A 25,707-nucleotide genomic window follows, 5' to 3' on the forward strand; every position below is an offset into this window, starting at 1 on the left:
CTCATATGTGTTGATGTGAGAAATTAAAGTTTATTCTCATGTAAAAATATAAAAAGACCTATACTTATTTTCTTTTTCTCTTCCTTTTATGCCATTTCATTTCATGGTTAAACTTTTGTCAAAGTCATCATCATTGTGAGACCTATATGTATGCATCTTTAAGTTGTTATTTTTATAATCACTGGATTGGCTGGATTTGCTACTTTTGCCTATTTAACAATCAGAGACATCAAAGAATTATTCTTTCATTTCACATTTACGTTACATAATTTTAAGCCCTTTATATCAACTTTCTTCCAAATTTAAAAATAGTGATCACTTTTCACATTTTATATATATGTATATATGTTTATATATACATGCACATACATATACAAACACATAAATACTCTTGCAATCAATGCATATGTATATTATTTATATATATATACATATATGTATATTTGAATATATATGGAATCTTACTGGAAATTCACTTTCGTTGCCTCAAAGTATGGACAGTAATTAAAACTTTGTGATGCCTTATGAACCTTCTAAGCAACTATGAAGTTAAAGATACTCTTTACTAACTAATTAGAATAGTTCTTCTCTTTTTTTGAAGGAAATGTCATTATATTCTATAGGCAGTTGTGTGTTTTTGTTAGGACTGAAAAAAAGATGAATTATCAAAAGAACTAAAATATTTGTACTTCTTCCTTTAAAGATATAGAGTTTTCAGGGCACCTGGGTGGCTCGGTTCATTAAGTGTCTGACTCTTGATTTCAGTTCAGATTGTGATCTTACGGTGGTGAAATGGAACCTGATGTCCAGTTCCATTTGGGTGTGGAACCTGCTTAAGATTCTCTCTCTTCCTCTTCCCCTCTCCTTCCTTCCTTCATTCACAGTCTCTCCCTTTCAAAAAAAAGAGTTTCCAAAGTCAGGCAATTGTTTCAATTCAATTATATGAAAACAAAAACATGGATATATGAGCAGAACTCTAAAATCACTCTAAATTTCATTTTATAGTTAATTATTTTTATAAGATTTTTCATTTTTTTATAGTTTATATATACATTTTATATAATTTTCAAAATATTTTCCTTATTTAGTTTTTACAAAGCCATTTTTGAATATCCAAGTTTCAGAAGAGGTGTGAATACCTAAAAGTTATATTAAAATTTAGTTAATTTAGATAAGTGTATTTTGGAAAATACAATACAGAAAAGAGAGATCTTAAATTATTATATTCTTCATTTATTTCACTTTGATATTTGTCACTCTTTCTCTGCCCTGGGATCTTATCAGAAACCAGACCTTGAACTGCTTTATTCTTTAAGCTTGATAGGCTTTCCTTGAAGCATGGACCTCATTGTCCTACTGTATCTGCATTGGAATTAGTTGCTTTCTCCTTGTCTAGCATTGGCACTCATATATCTCACAACTAGATTCAAGGAAATAAGCATCATTGCAGGTATCCATTCCTTATCTATATGACAAAGTGGGGAGAGTTGAGTTTATTTAAGACTATTAAGGAAGATGAATGTATATGTTGGAAACATTTAGGAGTGAGGTGTAAGAACAAATGCCTACTCTCCCCACATTAAGTTCTAGGCTTTAGTAAAGACATTGGTCTAAATTGCAGAGACAACAGAGAAGAAAATATGCAGTTTATAGTTCTATGTATTGTTTCCTAAAATAAGAAATGTATTAATTACTAAGGCAGCAGAATTTACCTTGATTATGAATATATTTATAATATTTCCTTTCTTGTGACTGCTACTTTAGCTCTGCTTTTCTCTTCAAATTAAGGGTTTTGTTAAATTTACTTTTTTATTTTATATATAGTCTTTAATGGTGAATATTTGATAACTGAAAAATTTCTTTGGAAGAACTACATTTTTATGACATTTATTATTTTTTGTTGTAGAAATAATAAGTTCTTGGTACCAAATTTGAATATAGAGAAAAAAATCTTCAAATTTTATGATTACAATAAATTTTTGTTTCTTTATAATACACTAAATACTGAATGCCCCTTTTCCCAGTTTTTATGTGATTTTTATATTAATTATTCTATTTACTTAGCCAATTGACATTTCTTTCAAAGAATATCAGTTATTATTTAATATAATATTAAATAACATTTAATATTTTAAATTGCATATTTTGACTACATATTTTCCATAATATTTAAAGCCCATTTCAAATATATCTTTATTTTAACATTTTATATAATTAACATTTTATATAACATATTTTAAATATTATTGATTGTATTCCATGATATCATTTTACTGGGTACAAAATGTTCCAGTATATTTTACCTTTATTGAAATTCAGAAATCAATTTTATTTTAAAACAAAAATAACTACATATACATATATAAACATACATTTAAAGGATAGTTTGGTGGCATGATCTTTGGAATTCCCTCTTATTTGTTTCATAAATGTATCTATAAACTATTATTTGCTCCCAAGCATTTGGATAATTCCTGATTCACATAAATTTCCATGGCTGTTTTGGTAAATTCAATTGAGTTTTCTATGCTTCAACTGAGTTTATGTTATGTAAATATTAGTGCTACACTATTTCCTTCAGCTATGAGAATAAATAAGTTTTTGCTTGTTTAAGCCTGAAAAAAACTTTATGATGGATATAGAGTATGAATATAGGAGATATCCAAACAAATAGGTGTTGTTTTGCTTCTCTTTTTGTATTCTTTCCATAATGTAAGTAGGGAAAATCTAAAATATCCTGGTCATACATATATTGAGGGGTATGGCTTTTTAACAGTACACTAAAGTCACCACAGCATTCATGGAGTGACATATTTTGTTGCAATGTATTTTATTTTATTTTTTTAAAGATTTTATTTATTTATTCATGAGAGACAGAGATAGAGACATAGACATAGGCAGAGGAAGAAGCAGGCTCCCTCCAGATGAGAGACTCGATCCCAGGACCCCAGGTTCATGTCCTGAGCCGAAGACAGATGCTCAACCACTGAGCCACCCAGGTGTCTCTGTTGCAATGTATTTTAAAGAAGTCATCCTGCACTTAAAAAAAAAATTATTTATTTGAGACAGAGAGAGAGAGAGAGAGAGAGAGAGAGAGAGAGAATGGCAGAGGGAGAGGGGCAGAGAGAAAGAGTGACCAGCAGACTCCCCACTTAGCAGGGAGCCAACTCCAGGCTTGATATCAGAACCCTGGGATCATGACCTGAGCTGAAGGCAGATGCTTAACCAATTGACCCACCCAAGTACCCCCATCCTGTACTTTTTAGATTATAATTTGTTTGATAGGGATCTTAGAAATTCAAACTACCAACTAAAAAAAATTTTGATATTTGCAAGATCTTTAAGAATCTTATATATAAAATAGTTACAAATGACATATCAGATCACTGCTATCAGCATTTTTAAATTCCTTCCTAGTTTTCCTTTTAATTCTCCATGTTAACGAGTAGATTTTAGCCTATTATTTCTTTATCTTGTTAAATATTTTGCTCAGTATGTCTAAAAATGATGAGTTGCATAATGCTTTGGTGATATGTAAGTTGTTTTAAATTTTCATTTTAGAAAGTGCTATGAAGTATAGGACTAATTTCTTCCTAAAACTGTTGGTGACTTTTGCTTTATGACTGAGGAGTGAAATTAATTATTATATTTGCACATTTAAGGAGTATCAATAAATTACCTATAATTTTGCCATCACAGTAGGCATTCTTTTGCAAAATGATCTTCTATAGCTTTCCTAACACCAAGGGGAACATATATAATTAAATAAACAGCAGAACAACATAATTGCTGATGTAAGAAATCCAAGGTATGCACATGTTCAATCCAATATGAGAGGAATATCAAGTCTGAAATGGATTGTGTTGTGAGGGAGAAATTCTTCCAGGAGAAAATAACATTTTACATTAAAAAGAGGTAGGATTGGTAGAAGTTATCAAATATGGATAATTATTATTCAATGCAATAGGCCATTTGATTGTCCTCTCCTTCTAGCAGAGTGGGAGATGATACTTTCCTGCCTTTTGGACAATGGGTTTTGAGCAGGAGTTACATGTTTCTTCCTAGTACAGGTGTAACAATGCTAGAACTCCACTCTCTATGCCTTTCTTCCCCTACCCAGCAATCATGGAAGCACCTGGTATTAAAGACTAAAGGTTGGTTTCTCTGGGGAGTTTCCTCAATCAGACACATAATTTTCATGAGACAATTTTACACCTTTGTTGTTTTAGATCACTCTAACTTGAGGGTTGTCTGTTTCTACGTTATAACCTAGAATACCCTAAGTAATATACCAACTGAACATAATGTGAGGAATTTATGCAGACAAGATTGGGATAAGAGAAAATTTTATGTTCATGTCAGGAATAAAAGAGGAAACATGACATTTTGTTGGAAAAAAGAAAAATTCAATATAGCTTGATTTGATAGAAAGTATGCAGGTGGAGTTGAAAAATTAGGCTGAAGTGTCCTGTATACTACATTTAGAAATGATATATTTAGATTTTATCATCAGGACAAATGGCAGCTAATAAAGAATTAGAAGGAGGATATTTACATATTAGAAAGCATCTTGGCTGTAGTTTGAAAAACTCATTGGCTTAATCAATTAAGTATATGGGGAATGATTAATAAATTTGTTCCAGGGATGGAAATGTTTTATTTTTATTTTTCCAGTATTTTAAAAATCTTGAGCCATTATTTCTACCTTTATTGTCTCTGATTAGTGAGTAATCAGCCACTCTTTATGTATTTGCTTTCCTCTCTCTATTATACCTTGTCACTGTGACAACTTTAAATATTTCCTATCTTTGGTTTGTGTGAGATTGCCTATGATTTGACAGGGTATGGGTTTGTTTGTATTTATCTTGTTGAGGGACAGCTAACTCTAAATCTGTATATTACATATCCCCTCCCTCAATTTTAGAAAAAAATCAAACATTGTATGTTTAAATCTTTTCTTTTTTCCCTGCCATACTCTCACTATTATCTCCTCTAGGATTCCTGTACAGGTATGTTTGATATTTGGTATTTTATCGCAAGTTACTGGAGTCTCTGTTAATTTTCTTTAGTTTTTCCTTTCCTTAGGATTGAATCTTTCAAACTGATAACTGTTCAAGTTCACTAAATCTGTATTACTTATCTTATGAAATGTTCATTTTAGTTACAATACCCTTCAACTTTAGCATTTCTATTTGGTACTTTACTTATAGCATCTATTTCTATATTGAAATGGTTAGGTAGAAGCTAGATATGAGCAGTGGAAGGAATGCCCTGAGGCAGAGTCCCAAGTCCCTGTGGGGGAATGATAGAGACAGGAGCTGAGATAAGGACCATGATAAGCAAGCTACACACTAAAAACTCTGGGGGGGCACAGCATCCTGATCTGCTGCTTCTAAGACCTCAGGGCTAACAGATCAAGAGCCACAGGTGAAGAGCACACACTTTCTTCTACCACCTCTGTCTCTAGGGTAACCCCTAGACTCATTATAATGCATTTGTATTGTGGGTGCCACCCTCTCCTACTTCTTCCTCCCCTGGAAGAAGGCTGCCATGATGGTTCTGGTATAAATCTTGTAGGGTCAAAAACTCCTCCTCCCAACCTGTAAGGAGAGTCCCCCAAATGATTGGAAACAGCCTCCCTTAGAGACCACCCCACTCTACATCGCAGCTCCTTCTAGCCCAGAGAGTTGCAATAACTATCCAATCTCAAAATAACCTGGGGCCAGTTCTACCCCCTGGAACCTGCCTGCTCTCCCACCTTGAGAGTGTACTTTTGCTTTAATAATGTGGTTTGGTATTTGCTACTTTCCTTCTGGCTGTCTGTATTCAGTTGCAGATTCCCATATAAACCTTCTCATGGGGAATCCAAAGACTAAGACCTCCATTCATACAACACAGACTTCCACAGACAATAGGATCACTTACCTATTTTTCTTTAAGATTATATTTTTTAAAGATCATGAACATATTTATAAAAAGCTACTTTTCTTTAGTCTTTTTTTTAATTTAAATGCAATTAGCCAACAATAGTACATCATTAGTTTCATATGTAGTGTTCAAGAATTCATCAGTTGCATATAACACACAGTGCTCATTACGGCAAGGGTCCTCCTTAATGCCCATCAGCCAATTACTGTATCCGTCCCCCATGTGTCCCCTCCAGCAACCCTCCATTTGTTTCCTATAGTTAAGAGTCTCTCACTTTTTCTCCCTCTGTGATGGAAAACTGAAAAATTCATTCAGTTTTCCCTCCCTTCTCCTATGATCCTCTGAGCTGTTTCTTATATTCCACATATGAATGAAACCATATGATAATTGTCTTTTTCTGTTGACATATTTTGCTCAACATAATACCCTACAGTTCCATCCACTTGGATGTAAGTGGTAAGTATGCATCCTTTCTGATGGCTGAGTGATTTTCCATTGTATATAAATACCTGCTTTTAAATCATTGTCTTCTAGTTTCATTATTTGTGTCTACGTGTTTCTGTTGACAGTTTGCAAATTGGTGGGTCACATTTTCTGGTTTCTTTGCATGTCTATTAATTTTTAATCGTGTGCTTTATATTATGGATTAACTATTGAAAGACTTTGGGATGAGTTATCTTCCTGTGGCATGTGTTACATTGATTTTGGTTCTAGCAGATAGTTGAATTACTGGCTAATTATTTTGATCTTTTGAACTCTTAAATTTAGGATTTGTTAGGGTATATGTGTAATTAAAGATATAAGGTGTTTTCAAAGCCTTTCTAACTTGGCATGACTTATAGTCCAATCTCTGTATTCTGTGAAGATATTGTGAAACCTTGGGTTTCAACTTTGTTTGAGCAGGTCTAGAAGATGAATTCTCATGTGTGGTGTTTGTGATTCTTACATGTAATCCTGGCATGTCAGCCAGATGCCTTTTGTGATAAACATATTGCTCTACTTTGGCTGAATCAATATCTAAAATCTCCCCTCACTGCTTGGCCATTGATGTATCTGCTTGTCTCTTGAACCTGTAGTAGGTTTGACAAATGAATACTCTCTCTGATAAGCCTTGAGTTTTACAATGTGCATTCACAACTTAGCTGTCATCTAAAGATTTATGGGGAAACATTCACAATTATTCCCAGTGCTCCCCTTCCACCTACACATCTATTTTCTAAGGACTTATCCTGAAGATTCTAGATGTGTCTTCCAATGATCATTTTGATCAGGGTATCACCATGATTTTTTGGACTCTAGATCAATGCAGCTTGGAACAAGGCTAATCATGTGGTTCACTTCATGAGTTTTTCTTCTATCATCAATTTGAAACTTGAATTTCCTATTAACCAATACGTGAAAAAAAACTGCCTCTTATATTTTGTCTATTTTAAAGATGGTTTACAGTGGGAGGGCTGATCAAGTAGCACTTAATCTGTTGTAAATAGAAGTGGAGTTCTACATAACTTATTTTTTAAAAACAAACTGAGAGATCAGTAGTCTAATAAAAGTAGCCTACTGATTTTCCCCCTAATTAACCCATCACTATTATGTTTCTGGCAATGCCTCTCTGTATGTCCAGACAGTTCACAGATGGGATTGAAATAGCTAAAGTCCATTTATAAGTGGAGGAACTCATAATGAATTTTTTTTAACTGCCTCTAAGCTTTCCCTAGAGTTCCTACTCTTCTTTTGAGCACAGCACTGTTCTCTGTTCACTTAGTTGGGCTTCTAACCTAGCTGAGCTTTGTTCACTTTTGTTTCAGCATCATTTTGTTCTGCTCCAATGTATCCAGCTCAGTTTGTTTACTTTAGTGCTCTCTGAGCTGAACTCTGCTTCCTTTCCTTTCCAAATTTGTTCATTTATACTAAAGACATGACTGGACGTCACTTCTCCATAGATTTTATTTAAGGTACTTAAACTGACTTGGAAAATGGTTTTGCCCACAAGATTTTAAAAAGACAAATGTATTCATTAGAATAATGATTTGTGGCAAATGTGCAAAATTAATTTTTACAATTACTTTAATCTGTATGACTGATAATTTAGATTTAGAATTCTGCTGAGTGGAAAGGAGACTAAGTGATTTTAATAGTATCAAGAATAATTATGATGTAGGTGAACACCATGGGAATGTAGGTTCTAAGCCATTCCTGGAACTACTTTGAATATGAATGCACAAAATAAACTTGTAACATTTTACTTTTTGAAAACTATAGTGAAATAATTTCGTTTGGTCAGTTTTACTGAAGCAGAATAGGTTATAAATACAAAGTATTTGGGGTTGATTAGAATCATCTACTCGTTCATGATATCCTGGCAACAGATGATAATCCTCACAACAGGAATTGGATCCTAGCAAAGAAGCATATGGAGAACAGCAGGACCAAAGAAAACATCTATCTAGGCTGCCTATTCACACTGTTCAGGCTCAATAAAAGGCTCTCAGATGTGAATTCTCAGTTGAGGTTAAGATTCAGACTGGTAGGGATCCCTGGGTGGCTCAGCAGCTCAGCGGTTTAGCGCCTGCCTTTGGCCCAGGGCACGATCCTGGAGTCCCGGGATCAAGTCCCACATCAGGCTCCAGCCACGGAGCCTGTTTCTCTCTCTGCCCATGTTTCTGCCTCTCTCTCTCTATGTCTATCATGAATAAATAAATAAAATCTTTAAAAACAATTCAGGCTGGTAATTCTGATTCAAGCAAGAAATTAAGGAGCATCAAGAATATATACAATCACTTCGGTATATTTTTGGTAACTTACTTTGAAGATATTTTATTTATTTATTTACTTAATGCACATAATGAAATTGAGTTTACCATATTAACATTACATTTTCAAAAATAATTTTGAGGGGATCCCTGGGTGGCTCAGCAGTTTAGTGCCTGCCTTTGGTCCAGGGCGTGATCCCGGAGTCCTGGGATCGAGTCCCACATCGGGCTCCCGGCATGGAACCTGCTTCTCCCTCCTCCTGTGTCTCTGCCTCTCTCTATCATAAATAAATAAATAAAATAAATCTTTAAATTTTTTTTTGAGTGAAGTGAAGGATTTACAGACTTTTTAAAATATGTTCTATACTGTGCCAAACAATTTTTTTGCTTCAAATAGTAAAATCGTATATATTATAAATTTCTCAATTATACAGTTATTAAAAAATGTTTTTTACCCCTTTATTTCAGGTGATAAATCAACTTCCAGGTAAATAAAGCTCAGTTCACTTTAGAAATGTTTTATTTATAGTTTAAGTCAACATTTATCCTGGATTTTCAGTGTTAGGCAGACCTATAGCAAAAGCCATAACAGGTATGAAGACTAGAACGTCCCTTACCAATGGCATACTGAAGATGATGAACACTGGAAACAAACAAAAAGTGAATTCTGGCCTTGATCTGTCATTGATTAGATAATATTAGGTAATTTTCTTATTTGCAAAAATTGGCAATATTAAAATTATTTCTGAAACTTATAAAATAGCATCAAAATTGGCAGTATATGATACCAAAAATATATCTGTTATATAATTATGCAGCAATTGATGAAATTGAAATTCCAGATGAAAAGTGATGAATTCTCTACCATAGGAAACAATTAGGCAAATATAAGTGTATGTATTTATCTGGAGTATTATAAGGATATAAAGTATTTAGAGAGAAGGAGAAAGCAGGCAGGGACATAGAAAGGGAGAAACTCAAGCAAAGCAGACTCTCCACTGAGTATGGATCACCTGACCGTGAAGTCAGGACCTGAGCTGAAACCAAGAGTCAGCCACTTGACTGACTGAGCCACCCAGGTACCTCCATCAGGAGTATGCAAAAGAGTTTCCTATACAGTATGGAATCCCTGACAATCACAAACTCTACTAGTAAAACAGAATTGAACCACTCTTTTATTCCTTTGAATAAATTCATTGCAAACATTCGCTATTATCAAATGCTAAAGTAAAACAAATTCCCTTTAATTTATCTCTAAATATAATAATTGGTCTGTTTTCCAAAGTGCCACCATGGCCCCACTAGTAATATCATTTATTATTCCTAAAGATAGTAGGATGAAAACTCTCAGGAGAAGGCATAGAGGATAACTAAAATTAAACTGTTTTCTATCCTAGGCATAAATATTTTGAGTTTGAAAAAAAAAGGTATTTTTGTATTCTCCAAAGTGGGCTGTTATATGGACAATATATTTAGTTAGGAATAATTAGCAATAAAAATGTTGAATTGAATTGAAATCACATCTAATATGGAGCATCTGCTTTTCTATAAGAAAAAAAATCAGACAATAATTCTCAACACAAAGAATTTCAAATCCCACATTCAAAGCAGTTATTTTTATGTAAATTGTGGTTTATAATCTGAACATTCAACCCACAATCATTATAAACACTGATTTCACAACCATTTTTACTTAGTTTGTTAGCCTTTTATCACTATAAATGCATAATTTAAATAGTGTGTATGTTCTAAGAATTAGATAAATTCTGAATACTTTCTTAAAATATTTTATAATTAACATATAGTTAATAAAACTATATGTATATATACATATGTGTGTGTATACATATATATACTTTGTATCTAAGACTATGATATAGTATGAACCAAGGCTATGATAACTCCTTTTACAAAGGAGAATTTATATTTACATTTATATACATATATTTACTCACTGTTATATTTTCCAGTATTCATGTCAAACATATTTGTGATATATTTGTGGTTTGTATGTGTATGTGTTATTAGGAGACAATTAGCCATACATGTGTTATTAGGAGACAATTGGCCATACATGTCTCATATTCCTACATGATTAGGTATAAACAGCAAATTCCATCAGACTACCTTTTCTTCTGTTTGTATTAGTATAAATGCATAGCCTTGGAAAAATACAGTGACTCTCACTGAAGCAGATTTACTTAAATTTCCATATAACAAAAATAGAGACTTATCTCTCTTTTCCTGGAGAAGTTTCAATTACATTCCCGAATATTAAGAAAATGTCATTCTCTGGGGTGAAAAAGGCACGATTATGTGCAGTCTCATAATAAAATCAGGGTTTGTCAATCTCAGTGTTCATCTCCTGCAATGCATCCCACTGTATGCATAGACAATTCAATCTTTAATGTGTCACCCTGGGAAAATTAGGGCTACAAAACAGATGTAGGATGTTATTCATAGCCATTCCTGTGATCAATAGACTGTCTTTGTCTTTGATCCAAAGGCCTTGTCTCCTATGTCTATGAAAACTATGATAGACTAACTTCTGAGCTTATAATTAAAGTAAAATTTCAGACCCTTCAAATCTAACTTGACATTTTAACATGTGAAAATAATACATATCAAAATGACCTATTTAAAAAAATGATACTAATGGACATTATATCATGATTGTAACATATAACATACATGGTATATAATATATGATGCATAATACATAAATATAAATCCTAAATAATTTATATATATAAATTGTCTATAAATATGTATAGACACTGTTTATATATATGTGTATATATTCTATATTAAGGGACTCATACAAATAAATGGTAGTTTTAATCCTGAAATAGTTAATTTATAAGAATTAACTAAATTGTCCATTATTTATATATATTTATATACACACATATTTATGTATTTTATATATACATATATATGCTTATGTAGGAGTGTAAGATGGAAATTATCCAAAAAGACATAAGGCTTGAGTTCAAATGTACAAGAAAAATGGAATACATTATATATTACAACATATTATAGGTATCTAGCAAATATTGTAAAATTTTTATTTTATTCTTTCACCTACTTTTATTAACCTTTATTGTTGGTATCATTTGATTGAGATATGAATGTCAAAAGATTCTGGATAACTGATACTGTACAGTTCATACAGCAAATATTTCTAACAGAACATTAGGCTAAAAAGTGAAGCTATATAAAAATGAATGATAACTCTTTTTATATTCATAATAAAATCTAAAAATAATTCCCAGTGTAATATTCCCTAATAGACTAGGGAAATGTTGATCAAAAATGCTTTAGAAGGGTGACACCACCACTCTGGACTGCTGGAAGAGGCATAAGAGGGAGAATTATGAATGACTTATAACTATGCAGCTATACATAGTAATCCTATAGTAGTTGAATGAAGATGTAAATCTGTTTTCTAAAGCTGTGTGAATAGAAGCACCTAGTATTCTTGCCTTCGAGACACATTTTCACCTCCACTGTTTAAACATAGATTTTTTTTTAAAGAACAAAAATGTAAATGTAGAATCCCATATAATTCTTCCTTCAGCTTCATAAACTCAAAATCTGATCAAGCTATGATAACCTTCTATGGAAAGTATTAATCTTAATTTATGCTTGAATGTGGCAGGAATATAACTTTTAAGGACTCTATACCTCATTTAAAGTCTCGGTTTGGGTTACCATCCCAAATGGGTGACTGACTGGTGGAAAACCTTAACTTGAACCTCACTCATCATTTCACACCACCTCCAGGGTGGTGTTAAGGTCACAAGAAAGTTATGTGGTGTGAATGCTTTGGGGAAAGAGTGTACTTGCTCTGCTCCTTGAGTAATCTTTAACACTAAAGCCTCTGAAGTTATGATAAAACTTTAGGTTCGCTGACTCATTGCCCATAGTTCCATTTACCTATCGGGATCATGACATCTCCAACTGGTTTCCCCTGGGGTATTGCTGTCACCAGCTGTTCTGTCTAAAAAGTAGGGTGGTTATCCTGTTTGTAACAGGGCACCACAAAACTTTCTATTCTTATTAGCTGTTCCCTAATCGAGGGACTGCTATAGAGATAAATAGTAGTTTCAAACTTAAAATAGGTAATCTATAAGAATTAACTGATTTATTGAAAGAATATTTTTTTGAGATAAATGACTTCAAATAATTGACACATTTCTATGTAAATATACAGTCAACAGCTGAGTACAATTTAGAAAAATCTCTTAACCACCCTTCTCTCATATTGCACTCTTCATTCTCTTGCTGGAGCTGTCTACTTTCCCCAGACTCCTGTGCCTACAGAGCTACCTCATTTTTGTTCCACCAATGAGATGAAATAATATAAAATCTGGAAGTTAGAAGAAAAATCAAAGAAATATTAATCTTCATCCAACATCACCAGACAGGTAAACAAACGTGGGAGAAAGAATTTCTGCAAAGGTTTTGAAGTGTTCCCTTCTGAATCACCTACTTGAATGTGACAGGAAGCTGTGTATACCAATAATGAAACCTGCAATTCCTTACCTTACGAGAGGAACACCTTTCTGATTCTCTGAAAGCTGTAGGTAAACTGAAAAGTTTGAGGCATTCATGTTTGTCTTTGCTCCTCCAGCCTATTCAGTAATTTTGAAGCACCAAATTCTTGTGCTTACTCTCACATTAATTAAACAGGAATTCTAGAATGGTCTTTGCGTTCCTCATGGAATTCTATCTAAAATGACTTTGTGTGTGGTACTATGTTACACTCCTTGCTCAAAAAAAATTTATAACCACCTCAAAGAGGCTGTTTACACACACAAATTGTAGGAAAAAAAAACATAGAATGAAATAACCCTGAAAAGTGACATGCTAAGGATGCCAAATTATGCTGATACCATTAGAAAATATGACAGTGAGTTACAGTTGCAGCCAGAGAGTCATTTAATAGAAATGCTCTTTATAGGCAACCATCATTAGGGAAACATTCCTGAGGAAGTCAAACTTGGAGAAATACCGAATTAGGCTAAGTGAGAGAAGAAGACACTGCGGACTGGAAGTAGCTTCTACATGTGACCAATGAAATTCCAAGTGTATGTGCTGCCAAAGCAAGCACTGCATGTGAACCATGAAAAATAAAAACTAACTTAGTTGTAATTGAGGTTTCACTCTGGAGTTTCGTGGGATTCATAACCAGGCACATAAAATGGTATGCCAGATTTTGAGAAACAGTACAAACTTCAAATGTAATTTAGATTTAACATAATGCTTTAAGTTTCTGAAGTGCCATTTCTGCGCTGTAAAGTAGCGCCATCACTGTAAGAAGACTCTAATAATTATACTAAATCACTGGAACTTGGAAGTTATACTTTATCAAGTTACATAGCTTATTGTTTGCCTCTGATATTTTAAGTTTCCACCTTTTGGTTGACTACCAGTACCCCTAGTCTTTCCTTGTCACGTTATCCATACTAAGGATAGCTATAGCACCTTTTTTGAGAAGTACTTTCAACTACTCAGAAATAATTATGGCAAAATAAAGCATGGGATCATGGATTCGACCTTTACTAACACCTGCCATAATTAACTGCAATTAAAGTGTTAAAACCAACCTACCAACCACCCAACTAGCCAACCAATCACATCATCACACGTGCAACAATATATGTGAGAGACAGCCCTCAGCAAAAATTCCTCCTTTTCAAACAGTATTGATCTGTGTGTTGGAAGGCAACTTGGTTTTCATCCAAGTGTTATTTTTACAGTGTTTGTTTATTTCCTAAAGTACAGCAGACTAAAGGATGTAGCAGCGGGGCCTCCAACCCAGGTTATCAACTCTAACTTCCCATTGACTCCAATTTCTCTCTTTGCTATCTGTACTTCATGGGGAATGACCACTCAGGTCCTTTGTTTATATCTCTTGTCACAGTTGGAAACTTTTCTCTTTTTTAGTTGACTTTCCCCACTGATGTCCCACCACTGATTTTTCCACCAATCATTCACTGCTGTTAACACTTGTGTACCAGATGGTATAAAATGGCTAAGCATGTATTTGCTGAGTAACATAAGGAGAGCTGTCACTTGGCTTACTTCTCTTTCATTACTAACATTTTGTCATTAATGATTAGACAAGGTGATACTTGATGGAAACTGCAAAACCTGAACTTTTTGTGCTTTTGAATACAATTACTTTTTTATTCCCATTTTGTAGGAGATATTTTCAGGAAATGAATAATTTGGTAAGGGTGACATTTGCATTCCCTTTTTAAATTTTTTATTAGACTAATATTCAGTTTTCTTTCATTCAGATTGTTCAAGATTCTGAATAGATTTTTCTCCTTCCTTCCTCCTTCCCTTCTTTCCTTCCTTCCTTTTTTCCTTTCTTGATTTTGTGCATAAAGCCAAACATTTTTAATGATTGTTCTTTTAACAATATACTCTTGTAATTTCCTAGTTGTGTTGGGCATAGTTTTTGAAGGGAAGTTTGTTTTTGTCAGTAAACAGTGTCCCAGGATGGTGTGTCAGAATTGAAAAGAATGGAGAGCAAATGTGATTTTTTTTTTTTTTTTTTTTAGTATTTTATTTATTTGAGAAAGAGAGCATGAGAAAGCATGAGAGAGAGAGAGACCACGAGCACAAGCAGGAGCAGAGGGAGAGGATGAAGCAGACTCTCTACTGAGGAGGGATCCAAATGTAGGGCTGGGGCTCCATCTCAGGACCCTGAGATTATGACCTGGGGGGAAGTCAGACAATTAACCAACTGAGTTACCCAGGTGCCCCTCAGATGTGATTTTTGAAAATCTCCTCTGGGTAAATGGATTATTCCTTTCTACAGCCAAACTTCATACATTTAAATTTTAACTATAATGTCAGAGAGGTTTTATTTTATTTCTATTAGAACTCAGAGATGATATACATACTTCTACACCACAAAATTATAAAGTTACATGTTCTCTAATTGATTGTACTTTTGTTTCTCGGAGCTACTATAATGGAAAAAGTTTATTTTGATATGTATTTTCCTATTTATCTTCTTGTTTGTTTAGGGCATTTATTTCAGAGTATTAGTTTGGATATATATATATTTTTTTTAAGTTTTAACTCCTTATTGTGATTATTTTTTTTAATTTTTATTTATTTATGATAGTAACACAGAGAGAGAGAGAGAGAGGCAGAGACATAGGCAGAGGGAGAAGCAGGCTCCATGCACCGGGAGCCCGACGTGGGATTCGATTCCGGGTCTCCAGGATCGTGCCCTGGGCCAAAGGCAGGCGCCAAACCGCTGCGCCACCCAGGGATCCCTCCTTATTGTGATTAATCAGAAAAAAACATTCTGTGAGAAAATCAACAAAGGAAGCTAAATATTATGCTATAGAAACATATTGATAGTATACTGAAGTCAGCTGAAGTATATAAAATTTTGTAGTGGAAAAAGTGTTTAAATGAAATATGAGTATGATATGAGCAGGCAATCATTTTTTACTTATAAAAACATGGGATATTATGTGCTTAATGAAAATAGTCATTTTCCATGAACAGAGGAGAAAAGAAATATAGATTTAGTGTTCCCTTAAAAATTTGATTTGAATTATCACCTTAATATTTTAAAAAATTACATATATTTAAATATTTAAACTGAAAATATGTTTAAAATTCTTTTTTTCTCCTTTAAGGGCACTGACATTTAAGGAAGACTAGTGTCCAAAGATAATAGTGTGCTTTTTCAATACTTTCTCCTAACTCTGCCGTGTAACACTGGAACTAATAAAATCTTCCTGAAAGTTCTCTCTCAGCCTTTTACTTTGTGAACTGGCTTCTTGGCTAGTTCAGCCTTTGCCTTAACTTTTGCAGCTCCATCTCGAAGGAAGAAGCTCTTTCCATTTCTCTGTCCATTTTCCCTTGGGCAAGGCCCCCCTCCACTTGTAACTCACCAACTGGCTCTGCTGGCCATCTCTCCATAACTCATTTTTGTCAGTTATGAATAACTTTGGCTAAATCTTGTCTATTTTGTGTGTTTATTGTTGTTAATTTTTTTATTTTGTTTAAATTTTATTGAAAATGACATTTTAAACATCATCTTAAATATAAATTTATATAATAAATATAAAGCAAATGTTTTTAACTCTACTAAAGTCTATGACTATAAATATCACTTTTTACTTCTTTGTCACCCCCCTTATTTTATTAAATGTATATAAACAATTTGGTAAATACGCATGCATTTCAATAGCTTTTTAATGATAATGGACATATTTAAGGTGTATGCTCCTGCATAAAATTGTAAAGGAGAACATGAAAGAAAATACAAATTGTTTATGGCATAGTTTTCTAAACCAGGAAATAGGTCCAATACTAGGGAATATATCTGAAGAAGAAAAAGTTAATTTCCTTCAGGATAAATATACAATATGAGAAATCTTGTACTGATAATGTTGATTAAGCAAGAAACATACATATCTTGTTTATATTTAAGCCATTAAAAGCAGTTGATCATATTAGTAGTTGAAAAATATTCAAGATCAATAATTTGATATTGAAGATATCATTCTGTGTGCAACAACTTCTAAACATTTTTTTATTGTCCATTAGTTTAAGAATATTAGCTATAGGGGCACCTGGGTGGTTCGGTGGTTGAGCATCTGCCTTTGGCTAAGGTTGTAATCCCAGGGTCCTAGGACAAGTCCTACATCAGGCTCCCAGTAGGGAGCCTACTTCTCCCTCTGCTTATGTCTCTGCCTCTCTCTCTCTCTCTGTGTCTCTCATGAATAAATAAATAAATACCTTAAAATAAAAAGAATATTAGCTACAAGAGCTAATATTTTATAATAATTAGAGTTTGGTCTTATTTGAAGTGCTTTATATAGTCTATTTTTTCTTATAAAAAACTCATGAGACAGAAATTATGGTTATTTTACAGATGAGTAAGTTGATGTTTACAGAGTTCACCTTCCGGGACCTGTACTCTTAAATACTAAAATACAATGGCTTTTTACTTCAATCAGATAGAAAATAATGCACACCCAAAACAGGTAGAGCTAAAAGCTAAAGAAAGTGTTAAGAATATTGTCTGATAATTAAAGCCCATATTTAACCATCATTGTACTCTTATTTACTATCTGATGATAACGTTCACAAAGTTTTCTATAAGGGCTAAAAAATAAATCATAAACATTTTTATAGTCAAAACAAGCATTGGTATGATAAATATTGTCAACACTATAGTATTTCTAATAATTTATTTTGGCTTATATCTGGTTTTCCAAAGTGAATCAGTGGGATTCATTCAACTAGTATAAGAGTCCATCTTATTTCATATGTCAAGACCTCATGAAGAAAGTAAACATAAAATCTTATCAGTGTGAACTTCTTTGTTTGAAACCTGTAGATTCTTCATAGAGGTTTGGAGACACTGAATTCTTCTGGGGGCTTACAACAAATGATAACAAGTAAAGGAATGGTAGGACACTGGCAGAAAAGCTATAGTTTCTGAAATTACCTAGTATACTCTTTGGGTTAGGTCAAGATTGCATGATGGAAATGATTAGTACTCTACATTTATCTTACCTCCCTTTTTTAGAGTGTAACCACCACATTAAAAAATTCCCAACTTCTGCTGATTGTATGTTAGCAAAGATTTTTTTTTTCCTGAATATTGTCCTCAATATGGCAGAACAGACTGGTTCAAAGCAAAGTTTTGATGAAATGTTTTCTCAGGAAAATCTGTTTCTGCTGCTAAGAGACTGCCACCTACAACCATCTGTAGTTTTGTGTTCCTTGCCAAACTTTTATGTTGTCTTTATGTAGATACTATCGATACTTATGTAGATACTGCCATTGTCATTTTTGTGGTATCTGAATATGGCAAGCAATTCTTCCTGTTGCATTATTTTGTTAAAAGTGTTTTACTGTCCTACTAAATGTTATAGTGCACATTCACACACATATACACCCACATTATATGCCTTAGTACATTAGGTACTGTATCACTTTAGCCAACTTATCCAAATAGAAACATAAAACTGTCTTAAAGATTCTTATCCCCAACATTGGCAACAGTTATTTATATGAGTGTTATGAATTATAAAAAGAAATTAAGAAGTATGAAGAAGAGATAAACTATCATTCAGAACACAATTTTCCTGAGGCATCTATCACCTCTAAAGCTGTGTGTGTGTGTGTGTGTGTGTGTGTGTGTGTGTGTGTGTGTTTAAGGGGGGCAGTGCTAAAGGAAATCCAGCAAAAACAAGCTGCTTTAATTTTTTTAAACATCAGAATTCCAGTAGTTTTTCTTGGCAAGAAGACAACAATTAGCTAGGGATAATGAGTCAAAAGAAAAATGTCTAGTTCAGATAAGATTCTGGAGAACCGTATCAAAAGTGCAAGCATATCAGGGTAGATTGAGGTAATATTCTCTATCAACCTTTCACAAGAAACAAATACTCTTTACAGAAAGATAAAAGTTCAGAGTTACTATTTTTTTCTTTACATATGTTTCCTGGAAGAGTCAACTCACAACAACTTTGTGTAATAAAGCACACCAAGACTCTGGCTGGACCAACAATCATTTGTTTTTATATTCACAGGTTCTATGTCTATAGTTTGGTCTTATCTAGTTTGGTTTAGCTGGGCTTGACTCCTACTGCTGGCTGTAGTTTAGATTCAAGCCTCATCTACATTCTTTTGTGGCTAGTTTCTTTCCAGGGTACACTCCTGATGGCAGAGGCAAAAGACAGTACATTACACACAGAATGGCTTTGAAAACATGCACTCATACCACATCTGTTAATTTTTGGCCAAATTTAGTAACATGATACATTCCAATTTCAATATGAGAGAAATATGCTTTACTTCTGGTGGGAAGAACCAAAAGCCAATTACATATGCTGAAAAATAATGCAATTTACCAATGCTCACATTCATTTAATACATTCAAAGCATGTAGGAAAACAGAGCCATGTGTTAGAAAACCAAAAAATAGGATATGGAAAAGTACATGTAAGTGGGAGGGATGTGTGGGACATAGTCTAACATGCTTAATTAGAACCCAGAAGACAAGGCAGCCTGGGTAGCTCAGCAGTTTAGCGCCACCTTCAGCCCAGGGTGTGATCCTGGAGACCTGGGATGGAGTCCCACATCAAGCTCCCTGCATGGACCCTGCTTCTTCCTCTGCCTGTGTCTCTGCCTCACCCTCTCTCTCTGTCTCTCTCTCTGTCTCTCTCTCTCATGAGTAAATAAATAAAATCTTTTTTTTTTTTTAAAGAACCCAGAAGACAAAAAGTTAGGATGGCAGAAGAATAATTTGAAGATATAATGACTGTAAATTTTCAAAATTGATGGATGATATGAAGCTACAAATATAGGAATATTGACCATGTCTAAGCATAATAAACAAAAAATTAATCATAGCCACATAACAGTAACATATGTAATTTAAAAAAAGAGAAATCTTATAATCACACAATTTATTCCACTTCTGCTTAATGTGTATATAGATTGAAAAGGTGATTTTCCCAGTGTAGTAACAAGAAAAAATGTGGATAAAACCAAACACGATTTTCTTAAACCCACGAGAGTTACTTTTTAGTAACTTTCTTTAGTCAAAAAGTGGTCTGAAATCTAAGAAATGATATACCCCTTTAGAAGAGACAGGGCACAAGTGATTGTTCATCTTAAAGCATGGAGAGGAAGAGTTGCTGGGTGCCATAAAAGTGGGTCAAAAGAATCCAGTTAAAATCTTAAAAATTAAAAAAAAAAATCTTAAAATTTGCTAAAGGGCAAGTGTAGGTTAGTGTAAAAGTTTAAAAGCACTTGGAACCAGAGATACAGTCATCCATCTTCTCTGTGAACTTCCATGTGGTTCTCACAAAAAAAAACAGAGAATAGGGTGTAGACTGGAGAGAATTCACTAGGTGATGCAATGTTAAGGAAGGGAATCAATTTTTACTATAGGAAATACACACAGATCCTGATTTATTTTGACGAATCCAAGCCCTCTACCATGAGAGAACTGGAAGAAATCCTGTTGCTGTCTGGATTAGGATGAAAACCAATTTTAGAAGGGATAATGCCAGAGAAAAATAAGACTTTACTTGGAGAAGTGAGACAGGAAAGAATGCCAGGAAGTCTAGCTAATGCCCTTAGAAGTCTCCTACCACTGGGGAGCAGGTGGGCGGAGATAGAAATACTTTATTCTATGATGATTACCAAGATACAAGTTAGTTGTTGGCTGCCAGTGGACATATAGGCAGGGCTGAGAATTCCCCTTTTTTGAGACCTGATCATGAGTTTTGACTCAGAGTACAAATAATCTCCCCCCAAACTTTGCCATCAGGCTATAAAGTGTCAAGTAACATCAACACTGGTCCCATACTGGGGGAGAAAACAAAATTGTGGAGAGGGATCACCTCTGTGCCATGAGCACAATTAACCTAATATTAAGAGTCAAAGCAATCAAAAGACTCAGATTCTCAACCAAGGCTCACAGATGTCTTTCGTGTTGACATTACCATAAAGAAATTTCTCCTATGGACAGCATACATTAACAGGCGGTGAATTGAAGCCAATAAATAAAAACTATAAGCTTCAAATAGAAATGCTAGAAAACAAACAATGTGGGAATAAAACTAAAGCATGCCTTAGATAAGCTCAGCAGTGGACTTAATGGAAAACCCTATCCTACAACAGCAGAATGCACATTCTTTTTAAATGTTCATGATTTACTCAGGTAGATCATATTCTATGTGATAAACACATCTCAATAAATTAAAAAGACTTTAAATTATACAAGTGTTCTTTGACTACATGGAATTAAACTAGAAAACAATACTAAAATGATAATGCTGATAGTTATAAATATTTGGATATAAGTCACACTTCTAAATAACTGATGGGTCAAATACAAAACTACAAGTGAAACAGGAAAGTATTTCCAATAAAATGAAATAAAAAAATTCAAATTTGAGAGAAATATGTAAAACATCAGTAGATGCAGTAAAAGGGCTTGCACAATTATTCATTATCAAAAAGAAGCCAAGCAAATTTAGAATTAAATGAAACTACTTTAACATAATTAAAAGACATCTACAAATAATCTCTACAGTAACATTATATTTGATGATGAAACACATTTTCCTTTCCCTTACAATTAGGAACAAACTCAGAATGTTTATTGTCAGCCCTCTTAGTTAATGGCTTTAGAACTTCATGAATACAATAAGGTAAAAAAGAAAAAAAGACATAGAGATTGAAAGAGAACAAGAAAGCTGCAACAGAAATACAGCTATTTATCCATAAATTTTCCAAAAAATATGCAAAATATTTTTTAATAAGTGAATTTAGCAAAGTCAGAAAATATAAGGTCAATATACAAAAAATAATTGTAATCCTCAATACAGTTAAGAATTGAGAATTAAGATTGAAGGGCACCTGAGTGGCTCAGTGGTTGAGCATCTGCCCGGGGTCCTAGGATCCTGCATTGGTCTTCCCTAAGGGAACCTGCTTCTCCCTCTGCCTATGTCTCTGCCATTCTCTCTGTGTCTCTCATGAATAAATAAATAAACAAACAAATAAATAAAATCTTAAAAAAAGAAAAAAATACAATTGAAAGAAGTATCATTTACTAAAGCACATGAAATCATTTAGAAGCTATGTATAAGTCTAACAAGTGTATGCAAGATCTGTATACTGAAAAGTGGAAAAAATTATGAGGGAAGTCAAAGAAGGTATAAATTAATGGAACTCAGAATTTTTAACATGTTAATCCTCTCCAAACAGATTTACAAATTCATATATATGTAATCTTAAAACATAGGCAAGATATTTTGTAGAAACCAAAGGTTATTTTTAAAATATGCATAAGGAGCCAAGGAAATAGATTAGCCCAACAGAAATGAAAATATATATTCACACTAAAACCTGTATGCAAATATTTAGAGGGGCTCTTTCATAATTAACAGAATCAAAAAACAATAAAAACATCTTTTAACTAATGAATGAATAAATGCATTATAATACTTCCATACAATGCAAATCTCCTTGACAGTAAAAAGAAACCAACCATACACAATACCATCAATGATTCTTACATGCATTATACCGAGTAAGTGAAGTCAAACTCAATTACATTTTGTATTCTTCCTTTTATTTGAATTACTGGGAAAAAAATGGGCATTTGAGTAATGAGAAATTTCTATATGTGTATCATGATGGTTACATAACTATCAGTTTATCGAAATTCATTTAATGGTAAACTAAAAAGGATGAGTTTTACTCAGAGTAATTTACAACTCAATAAAACTAATAAAAATTCGGCTTACACAAAAGGACTATAATAAGATGACAGCCAAGTTAGCATAAGAAGGGATGGAAGCCAGAATACAGTGCAATAACATCAATTGAATCAGAGGAAAAAGAAATACTTAACCTAGAGGTTTATACCCAATAAGATATATAAAGGCAGAAAAAAGATTTTTCTACAAATAGAATTTTATGTATGAAATATGTAAAAATGTACATATAATATATAAAATGTAAATAGAATACATAAAATATAAGTAAATTCCTCAGCATTTAGTGGAACAAATATAAATACATTAATATTTAAATGAATATTTCTGAAATATTTTTCATTTTTTAGACCAAAAATATATTTCTTGAAATATATATCACCATATTTCAAATTTTCAATTAAGGTATTCAATTATAAATTCATACAAGTGCTCTCATAATAAGTTAGATAATAGTGAATATAGCTAAGGCATTTATCTCTCAGTTTCTTATCCTGAAAATATCTGCCTATTTCCATATAACTATACTACACATATTTTTATTTTTAATCCATGTTTAGAAGAATGTAATATCATCATGCACTTCCAAAAGTTTATAATTCTTTTAAGATTCTAATATAGAAGTTTTAGTTCTCAATAAGACTTGATAATTAGATAATAACTTTGAAGCCTAAGCTTTAGGAATGCTTGGCAAATATAGTTGCCTTAAGAATTTTTTTCTTGATAACTCAGAAAAATATGTTCAGAAAGATGTGTGTAATATTGAAGTGCAGTGAGTGAAGTACAGTGAAATACACACATGTATGTGCACATAACTGTAAGCTGGGGGAAACCTGACCAAAAGAGCTAAACAGTAGATAATTCTTCCTGCTTTTTAGCACATATGATCTCTTTATTAGGTGTTTCATAAAGCCCTAAGATGAAAGGGAAACATTCTATTACCTCCATTGGGTTTATTGAGGATATGTATCTTCTTTACTTACAGGGAAGTTTATGAAGTAGAAGAGTAATGAATCAGTAGCCAATATGCTTTGGCTATATACTGCAACACAGTGCTGTCTAACTGCCACATTTAGTAGTATCACCGGCAATTCTGAAAGAGGGATTAGGAAAAATCTGTGAAACCAAAACCATTCCTTGTTTATTATTTAACATGAAAACAGCATGTCATCAATCTATGCTAACATTTAAGTAAAAGTATATTTTAGAGGCAGCAGTTATGATTTGTGTATCTGTATTAGTGAAAATCAATCAATTTGTTTAGGATTGTGCTTCTCAGTCTTGGTCCTATATGGAGCCTCTCTCTGCACATCAGAATTGTTTGCATACATGAAGGTATTGGGAGTTCAAAATGCTTGTCAGAGGACTTTGAAGATAGCTGTGAATGACATCTACAAAAGACTCATAAAGCGTAATGTTTACAGTGGAAATTATTCAGACTATTAGGCTTAATGAATCCATTTCAAAATATATATTTAAGGAGTTCTTTTTTTTTAAGACTTATTTATTATTTTTTTAGGGGGGGAGAGAGAGTGCAAGCAGGGGAAGAGCAGAGAGGGAGGGAGACAGACAGAGAGAGATAGAGACAGAGAGACAGAAAATCCTCAAGCTGACTCCCCTCTGGGTGAGGACGCAAGGGCTTGATCCTAGAACCTTGAGATCATGACCTGAACTGATATCAACAGACTGATGCTCAACCAAGTGGGCCATCCAGGCACCCCAAGGAGTTCTTGAAATATTACTTGTTTTATATTAAAAAAAATGATATTTGATGTCAGTAGCTATGGGACAGAATTATTTTCTTGATAATTTACAACTAATAATGAGATCTTGACATATAAAAATGGTTTGCTGATGTGTTTTTAATATATCAACATAGATTTTTAAAAAATACATGATATAGGGTTTTTATAGTGTGTGTGGTTGTTGTTCTCTCATAGTGTTTATATATTTGTTGAACGTCCTTTAAAAATGTTTTAAAAACTTATTAATTTTAGTAATCTCTATACCCAACATAGGGCTCAAACTAATGACCTTGAGATCAAGAGTTGCTCACTCTTCTGATGACAGTCAGGCACCCCTTCTTTGTTGAACGTCCTAATTTGGCACCTCAGAGATGACAGTAGTCATCATCAGGCTGAAGTAAGAATCTAAGAATGGCCTGAAGGACCTTTTATAACAAGTAACAAACCATATATATTTGGTTGTCATATTAGCTGCAAAATGAGCCTCAATCCAAGGAGGGAAGAGTTTCTGTTTATAGAAGATACTTATTTCCTAATTAGTTGGTTCTAAGTCTGGCAAAAAACACCAAACAAAAATAAAAAGCACTGTAGTCTTAATGGTAGGAATGTTTTATGTCATAATAATTATAAGATTGTGACAAGCAACCTAAGAGGTCCATCGCAGTTAGTTATTTTTGTGATTGCAGATATATATCAAGCTTTCTTAAAATCATTTAATATAAAAGTATATTTATTAAAATATAATGTAATAATAAAAATAGTAAAAGATAAATTAACTGAAGCACCAAAAGTATATTTGTATATGCGATGGAAAGGGAGTAATAGCTATCTTTATGATATTTACATATTAAAGAAATTCTTTCTTTCTTTCTTTCTTTCTTTCTTTCTTTCTTTCTTTCTTTCTTTCTTTCTCTCTCTCTCTCTCTCTCTTTAGTTTTTTAGTGGAGGGAAGAGGAAAGGGGAGAGGGAGAGAGAGAGAATCTTAGGCAGGCTCTATGC

The sequence above is a fragment of the Canis lupus genome, chromosome 31 (genome assembly GCF_003254725.2).
Source record: "Canis lupus dingo isolate Sandy chromosome 31, ASM325472v2, whole genome shotgun sequence".
In the NCBI taxonomy this organism is placed as follows: domain Eukaryota; kingdom Metazoa; phylum Chordata; class Mammalia; order Carnivora; family Canidae; genus Canis; species Canis lupus.